We start from the raw sequence: 11146 nt of genomic DNA, 5'->3' as shown, positions 1-11146 counted from the left end.
CGCGTGCAAGCTGGGAGAGCCAGACCGCAGTTCATTTCCTCATATTCCAAACGAGATATTACGGTAGCAAATCACCCGGTTCTTTACGACCGGAACTATTTACCGGGATACAAACCGGAGGAACCAGGCATGGAGGGAGGTGGCAGAGACAGTGGGTGAAACTGATAGTTTTTTCGCCTGTTTGGAGAGTTTATATCCAGTTTACTTCGTTTTAACATTGCTATTGCTTTGTATGTCGGGGGCGGGAGATTCATGTGATTGGTTGCTCGCAAAACATCGCCAAGCTTCAGACACGCCCAGCTTCAAGATTTTTTCATGCCTGTAGTGTAGACGGGCCGTAAGGAATCTTGGTGTTATATTTGATCAGGATTTATCCTTTAACACCCACATAAAATCAATTTCAAGGACCGCCTACTTCCATCTACGTAACATTGCAAAAATCAGGCATATCTTGCCTCAAAACGATGCAGAGAAACTAGTCCATGCATTTGTTACTTCAAGGCTGGATTATTGTAACTCCTTATTATCAGGGTGTACCAAGAAGTCAGTCAAGTCGCTTCAGCTGATTCAAAATGCTGCAGCTCGTGTACTAACCAGAGTTAGGAAAAGGGACCACATTACTCCTGTTCTGGCTGCCTTACACTGGCTCCCTATAGAACACAGGATAGAATTTAAAATTATTCTTCTCGCCTACAAAGCCCTTAATGGGCAGGCGCCATCTTACCTTAAAGAACTCATTATACCCTATTGTCCTACTAGGACATTGCGTTCCAAGAATGCAGGGTTGTTGGTTGTTCCTAGAGTCTCTAAAAGTACAATGGGAGCCAGAGCCTTTTCTTATCAAGCTCCACTTTTGTGGAATCAGCTTCCAGTTTGTGTTCGGACGGCAGACACCCTATCCGATTTTAAGAGTGCGCTTAAGACCTTCCTTTTTGATAAAGCTTATAGTTAGGGCTGATTAGATTCAGCCCCTGGTTTTGCTGATATAGGCCTAGTTTGTCGGGGGACATCTTACTTCTTCCTTCTCTCTGTCTATACCTGTGTACTCTCATGTTCCGATTAACCCAGCTTCCCCAAATTTCTTTCTTTCTGGTGTCTATATACGCCGGGATCCGGAGTCATGGATGATCCTGCGGTCCTGTGTCATGGATTGCTAGTCCTGGATCTTGAGTCGTGGCTGTGGTCCTGGATCATAAGTCCTGGATGGATATCCTCGTGGATTCATCTTCTTATTATACACACATGCATTTCCAAACATTTGGACTACGTTGCAAATGTATTATCTTTTCAATTTATACACGGCATCTATTGCACGTCTGTCCGTCCTGGGAGAGGGATCCCTCCTCTGTTGCTCTCCCTGAGGTTTCTCCCATTTTTCCCTTTAAACTGTGGGGTTTTCTCTGGAAGTTTTTCCTTGTACGATGTGAGGGTCTAAGGACAGAGGGTGTCGTGTTGTCATACTGATATTCTGTACAAACTGTGAAGTCCACTGAGACAAATGTAACATTTGTGATATTGGGCTATATAAATAAACATTGATTGATTGATACGCCAGGGGTCGGCAACCCCTGGCACGCGTGCCAGCATTGGCATAACCAGTGGCACACTAGGAATAAGTGGAATAAGTGTGCAAAAATATTTAAATTATTTTCGGATCCTGAACGCGAGACCGCCGCCAGAGCTCGTCTCCCCGTTACCTGCAGAAGGAAGCCATGCACGCAACGCAGCCCCGCTCTCTTTAACTCCAGGTGACTTTCTGCCGCTTTCCTCTGTGGTGCAGTGCTGATCGTTTTACCACGGAGGAAAGCACTTCACTAATTGCAGTAACCATAAGGAGCTGTACAAATGCCGCAGTTTTTGCGTGGCTGTGTATTTAGTTGAAAGCCCAGTGGCGATCTGCTCATCTCTCATCGAAATAATATGCTACAAAGGGGCGGACTGGCCATCTGTGTGTTGAACTTTCCTGTCGGCTCCCAGACCGTAGTCGAGGAGGGCAGAAGCAACAAGCTTCAGGTTCAATAACCCACTTTAGCTTAAATGACTGGAGAGAGGCGAGCTCTTCTTGGGAGGACGTTGCATTTATTTAGCTGTTCTTCTGTTTCACAAAATACATCACAGACCTCTGTTTTTCTGCTTTCGCGTTTCACTTCCAGAAACATACACGTTCCCTCACTGTCGCTCTACCATTCACAAACACACATGCACAAGCCGCACCCCTCTCTCTCTCTCTTAAAGGGACAGCGATCTCATCTCACTCTGCATGACCCTAATATCATAACATTTGTGCTCTGGAGAATCACAGAACGGACGATCGTCCTTATTATTATGCCGTTTAAACCAACTATTTAAATGTGTTTGTTAAATTCGGCATCATGTAAGTTGCGCTGACAGGTCCACACACTGCTTCCCCGCAGCGAGGCTCCCCCGCCCTCCAGCTGATAGTTGACGAGCGTCAAGCTCCTCAACCCCCCCCCCCCGTTGATAATTATCGATCGTTGGCACGCTGATAACATTTTTAAAATGGCACTTCATATCAAAAAGGTTGCCGACCCCTGCTATACGCCATACATTCATAATGTCAGCGGGAGGGAGGGGGGAGCATCGCTACGTAAAAGCATTAGTGCGAGGGAGAGCTGTCATCTTCCCTGTACAAGCTTCAAACATGTATTTATCGGGAGATTTTGGCAATAAAAGTTTCATATTCTGCAAAAAATTCCCTGGAAACCTCCAAAACCCTTACACAGAAAGAGGATCTCTGCACACGCTTCTTTTTATATCAGCTTTGTGTTTCAATGGTTTTGTCCTAACCTTGGAGAGCCGTATGTTTACTGCCACCCTAAAAGGACCTCAAAAATGTTAAAAATGTTAATGAAGAATTTATTGAAAAGTTAGTTGGCTGATTGTTTTATATTGGCTCAGCCAGGTTATATGGGATGCCCAGTCTACTATATATGATATGGGTCACTCATTTTACAATATTAAACTTTGTTTTCTTATCTTTAATTTGTCATCCTTATGTAGAATGCTATTACGAAACACACATTTGGTTGTTTATAGCATAAAGAACATCTGATTTAATGTGAGGTAGGGAAATAATCATTTGAGTATAAATATGTGCATATAAATATGTAATTTACAACAGCTGTACGCTGCTTGAAAAGCTTGAAAATGCACCTTGAAAATGCTTGAAAAGTGCTTGAATTTGACTTTGGAAAAGGTGTAAGAACCCTGAGTTATGTTGCAGTTGTGTTCTTTTTTTATTATTATCTAGTGCTAGGCAGTTAGCGCTGTGTTGTTAGCTGTCAAAGACCTCTGTGCAGACTTATTTGACTACCGGCGATCGCAGACGGAAGTTCAAAGTTTGCTGCTCGTTTATATCGCCCAATTTTCAAAACGCGATCAAAATACCCATTCACATGTCTTGTGGCATGCCTGAACTGTCTACATACGACATTGTGCGTCACCATAGTAGGGAAACTTTCCTCCCATTATGGTCCAGATTCTTGTTGGAGAAGGGAAGAATGTACCCCAATCTGCTGCACCTAATACAAATAGTCCTAGTTTTTCCTGTCTCTACCTCTCAAGTTGAACGGCAGTTCTCAGTAATGAAGAGAATGCAGGGCGATTGGCGTTTAAGCCTGCACACTTCAACAATTGAAGATCTACTCCTCATCAAATCCCAGGGTTGTGCTCCTGCTGAATATCAAAGTGATGAAGCTGTGGCAAGATGGTGGGCAGCTGGCATCAACAAAAGGAGTCCCAATATTCATCCCTATGGTCAAAGGAACTCCAAAAGTCCAAATCTCCCTGACTCGTCATCATCTCCATCTTCAAGTGACTCAGAATAAGGACGCACCTTGACGTAGGCCCACTACCACAGTCTCACAGTGAGCCAAACATGTCTGTGCTATAAGAATCCTTGGTAGTTTTAATAAAGAATTTGTTTAATTGCAATTTGGTGTCCATTGAATGCTTAATAAATATATATAAAAGTATTGTAAATGCATATACAATCGTAGTCACTTCATATCGTATGTTAAATCATTGTTTTAATTTATGGCCTTGGTGCCCTGGCTTTTGGCCTTTGTGCCCTTAAAAAATTGACAACTCAAAAGGCCAAGTGGCCTTGCCCCTAAAATGACGAAATTCCAGACCTGCAAGACCCTATATCTCACTGCATTGCTACTTCATAAGTTATGATGTCCCTTATCAAGTGTAAAGACGTATTCTGATTAGAAATGAGACAAGTCCAGTTTTTGCTGGAGGTAGACTCCTTTGGCCTCCCTCTCTCCTCAGCCGGTCCGGTGCTGTGGACATTATTTCTGAGTGATTTAGTTTTCCTGGAAGCAGCCCCTGGAAGGATCCCAGTGGTGGGTGGAAAATGAGCCGCAGCCAGATGCTGGTGAACGTCTGGATGTTGGGGACACACAGCACACTCACATCCTATTGGATCCCACACACTCTGATAAGACTGCAAACAGAAACACTTTTCATTGCAGCCTGCTTTGTTCAGCACAGCACATTTCTCTTCAGGTCACACATACACTCCAAACAATGCACTAAATGAATGAACCTATGGAAATAACACATTTTCAAAGCATGCCGGCCCATAGGGAGATATTAGGTCTGCTTCATGGCCAATTTATGGTGCTCATCTCCCGGCCTGAAGCTTCTGAAGCGTTCACTAATGGACTCGGCAGAGAACTCAACAAAACTCTAAGGGAAATATGAATTGCAAAAGTATGATTCATATATTAAATCGACCACATTTAGCACCAACTCTGATAGAAATCCACACATACAGACATATTTTCCTCTGCATTTATGGTAAAATTCAATCTGCATTGTGTTTTTGCAGCGCCAGCTTAAACCCACTGCATCCATTACACTTTAGAAAAGAGAAGATTCACAACAATCCCAAAAATATTAAGAATATATGACAAATGAACTCAAACCATGATCACATCTTGTTTTAACAATCCATAGATTGTTTATCTAACACATAAAAAAACCATTGTATCATAAAATGTTGATTATTTTACATTTAGAGTTATTAAAATAAAGCCAGTTAGGACTATGACACCTTGGAGCATGATATTGCGTGCGTTCAGCTTCTGATTGGCTTACATAATTCTGTTTGATGTTTTTCGATTTCTCTGTGACACAGTGCTGAGGCTCTAGAAAATCACGTTTACTTTGAGTTTATTTTACATTACCTTCATTTCATGCCAGCTGAAGATTTTCTTACTCTTGCAGCTTTTTTTTTGGTGCACACGGCACAACAGCTTCCTTTATGAAGTATAGATGGGCCTTTACCTACGCTAATATACAATCGACCACACACCTCCTATGTTTAATGGGAAAGAGTTCATCGTAATTAGGCATGGGCGGTATCATTTTTTTCATACCGTCATACCTTGCTGACATCATACCGTGGTATACGGTATATGACGGTATCAGTCCCAATTTAAGGGGTAATTTCTCCCCCAAACATTTTTTTACCCACTATATCAACAGCCCCACCAAAAATATTTTCCACCAGCCGCCACTGACGGTATGACTTGGTTCGACTTGAGTGAGGTGGCGTTCGGCGGCAAATAGATGTTTCGAACGGTATATTATATGTTCGGTGTAAAATGCAGCCCGAGCCGGTAGACGCTCGCAAAGTGCCGCGACGTGCGCGCAAGTGCAAAACAAGGGCTGCATACATGACACATTGTGCAAATGGCACATTTTGAGATCGGATACAGGACGCGTTTGTAGATGTCCGACGTTGTTTCCATAGTGAGCTAAGTTAACAACATATCATCATACATAAACATTTTCCGGGAGTAAATACTTGACTTATTGAATAAAGTTTGCTATATTCACTAACTAGTTTGGCAATATTATTCCGTGCATGTGTTAAAAACCTTATTTCCATTTGATTCATTGGATTACTCGCGTGAATGTTTAGCACGTAAATGCTTTTGTTTTTAAAACCGTCCGACCTCGACTACAAAACCATCAACCAGTTGCATAGGATTAAAACATGTCAACACTCACTCACCCCGTCTTAAACATTCCCAAAGAAGTGCCTCTGTCTCTCGTTGTGCTGGATGAAGTCACTGGCGACGAGTAAACCCAAAATAGTCCCAAACAGGCGCAGAGGCATTTTTCTTTTTTACTAGTTGTCCGAGTTCGGGGCCGGCAAAAATGCTGCCGCCATCTTGCTCAGCTCAGCTCTGTGCTGAGCTCTGAGAGCGGGAGAGACGGACTGCCCTCCCCTGCCCTCTGCTGGCGCGTGCTGTGCATTACAACCAATGTCGTCCCTGTCAAAACTCCGTGTCAGTGTAATAGAATGAAAACGCATCTGTGATTTGGCGCACAGTCTGTGACGTCACGGTATTGAAAATCATACCGACGGTATTTCGAAATACCCTGGTATACCGTAATACCGCCCAAGCCTAATCGTAATGCAGACCTGCGGAAAGAGTTTGAGTTTATCTTTTTTTAATTTTTTCTCATTTCAAAATAATAAGAGAAACTGCTGGAGTGATTCAGATTAATGTTGGTGTGTGAGGCTGTGGACTAGAAATGCATAAATGTTTCCATAGAGCTGATTGGACCCTTCAGAGAGGACATCACGTGTGTGTGTGTGTGTGTGTGTGTGTGTGTGACCACCTAGCAGGATAACAAGAAAGGCGCCTATTCACATCAACTGAATACTGAAAGGTCTCGGCAAGTTGAATGTGTACAGTGTGTTGTCCCCTTACAGACATTAAGACCAAGTGGTTTGAGTCATTGGTACAGAACAGACACACACACAAACATACTCATGCACTGCATAAGCCGCGTTCACACCGCGTACTTTGCAGTACTTAGTGCCGGCACTTACGGCCCGTCCACACAGCAGCGTTAAAAAAATCTTCCAACGCTTCTGCCCATTGACTTTGAATGGGGTGACGTCACTTTGCCTCGCTTTTCGCCAAACTGCATTGTGGGGAAGCAAAGCGAAGATTTCCAGGATTCCCAGGATTTTCAGGATTCAAAAGTTGAGCAATGTTCAACTTTTGAAGCTGAGGTGGAAGCGTCAGCCAATCAAATCACGTTTATGCAAATCTGACAGTACAAGCGCTAGCCAATCAAACCGCGTGCAAGCTGGGAGAGCCAGACCACAGTTCATTTTCTATATTCCTGAAAATGGAGGAGAAATTAGTTACTGCGGTAGCAAATCACCCGGTTCTTTATGACCAGTCGCTAATAACTTACCGGGCAGAGACAGTGGGTGAAACTGGTAGGTTTTCGACTGTTTGGGGATTTTATATCCAGTTTACTTCGTTTAAACATTGCTAGCAAGCATAGACAGTATATTTAGCCAGCATGGAATGTAGCATAAAATAGCACCATAGACATTAATCTCATAAATGTTCATCATAGCCCTTACCTCTGCCACATCATAGACTATATGCATCACATTAATGCACACAATGTCATACTCCTTTCTGCACATATTCTGAGTGGAGAAGAACCGGAGTTTTTTGCTTTGTATGTCGGGGGCGGGATATTCATGTGATTGGTTATTGATCGCGTTGCTCGCAAAAAATCCCCAAGCTTTCAGACATGCCCACCTCCAAGATTTTCTTTTTTTTTTTTAACGCTGCTGTGTGGACTGGCCGTTACTTATTATCCTGGGGCACTAAGTACCAATCGCGTTCACACCGGAGTACTTTTCCCTGAGGAAAGATTACGCAAATGAGCCGCTGACGTCACTTTGTTTTCTTCTGCTTTGGGTTTACTGGCAGGCAGCAAACAACTTCACGGCGTATACTGCCACCCGAATTCCCGGCCGGAAGTCCCCGGAGTTGGGGACTGGCTTCAGTAGAAGCTAGTGGGACTCCCTAACCTAACCCTTCTGAGTAAATCGCCAGAACGCCGACACCTTCTCATCTCCACCGCTCCCATGTTTTCTTTCGTGTTGCCATAAGTTAGTCTCTCTGCGTTGGTGCGCGGGGATAATGCTAATGCTAATAATGCTAATGCCACAAATACAATGGCGGCTTCACAAAACTTTTCAGAGTGCTACGGGGCATGGTTTGCAATTCGCCCAGCCGATCAGAATTGGGGCACTTGTTCCCCCCAGGATAGTGCCACTTCTCTAGCAGGCACTAAAAATTGGGGTAAAAGTTTCCGGCACTAAGTACTCTTTTTGGTGTGAATGAAACATAAGGGGTACTAACGGAACTAAAGGGCAAAAGTACGGGGAAAAGTACTCCGGTGTGAACGCGGCTAATTTGTGTCTGGTTTAGAGATAGATTCAGTTACTGCTATGTTAGCCATTTGGTAAACCTGCACTGCTAACTCCATTAGTGACGTATGAAAAAAGCGCTACGATCAGTTCACTGCTGTGTTTTGCTTGGATTTCTTATTTATATTCTATATTCTATCCATTTTGTGTTTCGTGGGTTCGAATATTTGGCTTACTGTAATGATGTAGTTTACATGATGTAGTTTCAACAAAGTGCAGGAACAAGCTGATGCAGAAAGTCAACTGTTTATGATGCTTTCATCTTTTTAAAACAGAATCACAGTGTGAATGTTTATAGAGGTTTAACTATTTCATTGTACCTTGAAATAAGATGCAGCCAGACCTTGAATGCTGTAGAGGAAATACTAGAAAGCAGAGCAGGGAGGAGTGATGAGGGAGAGGAAATGAAAAGAGATGAGAGGAGACAGGAGAGACATGATGTGTCTCCCAGACGTCAGATCTCACATCTGGATTATCACTCTGAGAGCCAGACAGGCAGGGAATAATGCAGCTGAATGAAAAAAAAAGAACTGCTGTATTCCATTGGACAAAATAATGGAGGCAACACAAAAGGAAAGACCCAAGAGATCCAAAGGAAGAAATATGAATAAAATAGTAGGGGTGCACTGAATGGGAAATTCTTGGCCGAAACCGATACCGAAAATAAGAAACAGTTTGCCGAATGCCGAAAGGCCGAAAATGATTAATAGAAATATATATATATATAATGTATACATTTTTTACCAATGTTGTTCAGCTACCTGATTATGGAAAAAGACATGATTATGGCAAAACTTAACTTAAATAATAATCACTATTATGGGTCCATAAAACATTTATTCAGCACTTTTGAATGCATACAGTACATTAATTCCAAGTCAAGTACATTTTCTTTTCTCTGTAGGATAACTACAACAAAGTGCATTCAGAACAAAGCCAAGGTGCTTTAAAACTGCATAAACATCTAGGCCAGTAGGCCTACAACAAAATAGTGTAAATAAAGACTGTAACAGCCAGGCCTTCAACAACAACAAATGCACCTATACGTTTGGTAACCTAACGTGTTGTTGTGATGACGTAATCAAAACGCGGCGACAAGCACGGCGCGCGACCATGCCAGGACCATGCTCGCGGCTGGCTCATAACCAACATGTCTGCCGCTTGGCTTGGAGATATTTCAAAATATCAGAGAAAGAGGCGCGGATTGCGATTTGTAAAACGTGTTCCGCTGACATTTCTCGAGGGGGTGTAACTGCAAAGACTTTCACCACTTCGGGATTACTCCACCACTTGAAATCAAAACACCCGGACAAATATGCGGAGTATGATCAACGTATCCCTGTTCTCTGACATTCGGTGATATTTTTTCGCCGAAAGGGCCTTTTTAACCATTTTCGGCCGATGATTTTCAGTGGCCGAATATTCGGTGCATCCCTATAAAATAAAGCAGGAAAGTGAGCATGTAAACTATAGACATTAGTCAACTATATAGATGTGAAATAGTATAGGATAAAAAGCTGAATGTAAATGAACTACAGTGGACTAAAATACGGATTATTCTAATTACATATTAAAATGTGGACTGTATGGTCCACAATGGTTAAGCAGATCAGAGAGCTTATGGAAACATAAAACTGAAGAATAAAACATAGTTGCAGGCTAGAATCACACTTGACTCACACACAAAATGGAAAGTCATTTGCAGTGGCGGCCGGTCCATAGGGCCAAACAGCGTCAATTCCAACCAGAGGCCTGTACTACGAAGCTGGTTCAACCTAACCTGGATATGTTTGAGTTAGCCGGTTGGCTTAATCCAAAACATACGCGCTCTCCAGTGGCGGCCGGCCCATAGGGCCCCTAGGGGCCCTAGGGGCGCCGCCCCACCTCTTCCCACATACAAAAAAAAATATTTAAAAAAAAATGTAATAAAAAAAAAAGAATAAAAAAATATATATATTTCAAAAATATATATATATATATTTTTTTTTTTTTTAATGAACAAGGTAAATATCATACAATTGGTATCAGTCAAATGTATAATCTACAATAAAATCTTGTTTAAAATTGTGTTACGATGTCTAAAGTTACTGATAAGTCACATGTTTCCTGCCTGGCCTTGCCCTTGGCATTAGTTTATCATTACGGGGCGCTGCCCCCGAGCCAAACAGCAGCAACCAGCACGTTGCAAAAGTCTCAATAGTAAACTGTGCCGCCGAAACATAATTTCAGCCAATCAGCGCCGTCAAAATATTTTGGTCACAAGGGTGCTCACATTGCTTACGTGCGTTGACGTGAGTTGTTTTTTAGACTCGTGAGGAACTGGGGTAGTATCTATAGTAACGCAGTGTAGGCGGAGCCTTGACGTCATCTTCAATGAGCTCCCCAGAAAAACAACACAGCCGTTAGCTCTTAGCACTCAGAGCTCACAGCTCTTCATATCTGTTCAGAAACTAGACAAAAGTTAAACAAGTACAAACCACATACTGTCTGTGTCATGGCGAATACAGTCGCTGGTTTATTTATGTCTGTATAGGCCGTTGTTGTGAGTGTGGACGGTCGGAGCATTTACAACGTTAGCTTAGCCAAATCTCCATTAGAAAACACGCATTTTAAAAGGTATTTCGCCTGCGGTCTGTCTGCAGACTTGTCAAAGCCTTATCATGGTTTTTACTATCCGGTATGTTGTTACTTCGGCATCATTTTGAAATGTGTATTACAATTAAATCACGGTCAAATATGTTCATCTTGTTGTAGTTGTAGCCCCCTTGCCAGCGATTCTCTCTCTAGTTTAGACTGCGGTCAAGCCAGCCTCCACTCGGAAAAACCTAGTCAAACCAGCCCTCACGTGATATTGCGGTG

This window comes from Notothenia rossii (genome assembly GCF_949606895.1).
Source record: "Notothenia rossii genome assembly, chromosome: 9".
NCBI classification, from domain to species: Eukaryota; Metazoa; Chordata; class Actinopteri; order Perciformes; family Nototheniidae; genus Notothenia; species Notothenia rossii.
The sequence above is the reverse complement of the archived record's forward strand: the minus strand, read 5'-3'. Positions refer to the sequence as shown.